Genomic DNA, 1,835 nt, shown 5'->3' on the forward strand with positions numbered 1-1,835 from the left:
ATTTGACCGTTCTCTGTTTTTGTTCATCTCTGTAATCTTGGAACAAAGTGTTGTAAACATGTCGTAGCTTCACTGAACTCTCGTTTTATGTGTTTATTCTCATAAATTTACCATAAAGCAACAGGAAGCTGTCCTGTCAGAAGAAGGATGCTGTCAGTGAAGACACTTCTGGAGGACATTAAATCTTGGATGGCTCTATTTTCTTCTGGTTAAAACTGAGAAGCTTACAAAGATGATGCTCTTTGGTCCCAGTGGCTCCCTCTGTTGATTTGCTGCTGTGTGTAAAGCCAACAGTTTCTAATGTGGGGTTTTAAAATGGAAAGTGATTTTTAATTTGGATTGACAGTTTGGATCAACGGTCGAGTCCAGTTTTTAATCACCTTAGGCAGCTGGCGAAGCTGAAGCCGTTTGTCACAGAACAGCTCTTATTCATAAACGCACAAACACACTTGGGTCTTTTTTTGATACAGTAAACAACCAGACCTCGGACAGTTATTTCTGGCTATGCAGTGTCAAAATCACTATCACGATCAAACAGATGCCGCTCAACCAACCATCTCCCCTCCCAAAACAGAAACACAAAGCTAAAAAGTAGGAAATCGATATCAGACGTTATCAGCCCAGTTTTACCTATCTGACCGATACCAATATTCTAAAAAATGACCAATATTGGCCGATACCGATATTAGTGCCAATATATCGTGCATCCCTCCACTCTTCTAAAAACATGTTTTTATTCCTTGACTTTTGGCACAGCCTGAGATGTGGTCTGGTTTATTTTATTTTATTTCTGTTTTATCTATTGTTGTATTGTTTTTACTGATCTTGTTGTTTTAACTCTTATTATTCTTTGTTTTCCTCATCAATCTTTGATTTCACATGTACAATATTCTGTCTCAGCTGTGGTTGTTTCTGCAGTGCTTTATGAATAAAGTAGTAGTAGTGGTGGTGGTGTCTGTGGTCTTTAAAGAGTTAACAGAACCTCTCCTGTTGTGGAGGAGAAGGGGGAACAATGGATGGATGGAGCTAACCTCTTCTTGATCTCATCCCTCTTATATTTGCAGCCTGAGGCCATTGTGGTGTTTTTGCTTTGGTCTGGATCATGGACTGTTCTTATTAAAAAAAAAAAAACACTTTGCCTGTGTGTACAGCCAGCATGGCACAGGTTATATAGTAAGTCATTATTTGTATAACTAGCCGATATGGAAGTTAGCCAAGACAAAATGTGGGTATTACTCAGTGTTAAAGTCACTCAGCTATAGTTTGGTGTGGAGGAATAAAATACTGCTCTGAGTGCTAACAGATCATTCCCAGTGGCGTCACTAGGCCTATTTTAGGGGGGCTTGAGCCCCCCTAAAATATTTTAAAGCCCCCCTAAATTATTTTGGTGTAAAAATTTTTTTTCACTTTTTATCTATTTTATAAAAATTCAATATGATGTGGTCAGAATAAATCACCATTTAATATTTCATTATTAACTAAAATATATGATCATAAATCTGTCAATTTCCCTTTAATTTATAGTGTAATGTAGCGATCCTCTTTGGTGCATTGTTATCCAATCCATTCTGCTTCTCATGAAATCCAGTCCACGTTTTTCCAGCAACCTTACCAGCATGCTAGCAAGTTTACACACATGAAGGCTCAGTGAGCAGACCAGGAGAATGCTCAGTGAAAAGTGAATATACGAAAGTTTTTCAAGAAAGTAAGTACTAATTAGTAAAGTAGTGTCAGTATTCACATATCTATCTAAAATGTTCAGTTTGGGAGTATTTTGCATTGATGTTAAAATTGACGTTAAAATATTTGGCCTTGAATGTGTATTATATATATAT

This window comes from Austrofundulus limnaeus, unplaced genomic scaffold (genome assembly GCF_001266775.1).
Source record: "Austrofundulus limnaeus strain Quisiro unplaced genomic scaffold, Austrofundulus_limnaeus-1.0 Scaffold109, whole genome shotgun sequence".
Classification (NCBI taxonomy): domain Eukaryota; kingdom Metazoa; phylum Chordata; class Actinopteri; order Cyprinodontiformes; family Rivulidae; genus Austrofundulus; species Austrofundulus limnaeus.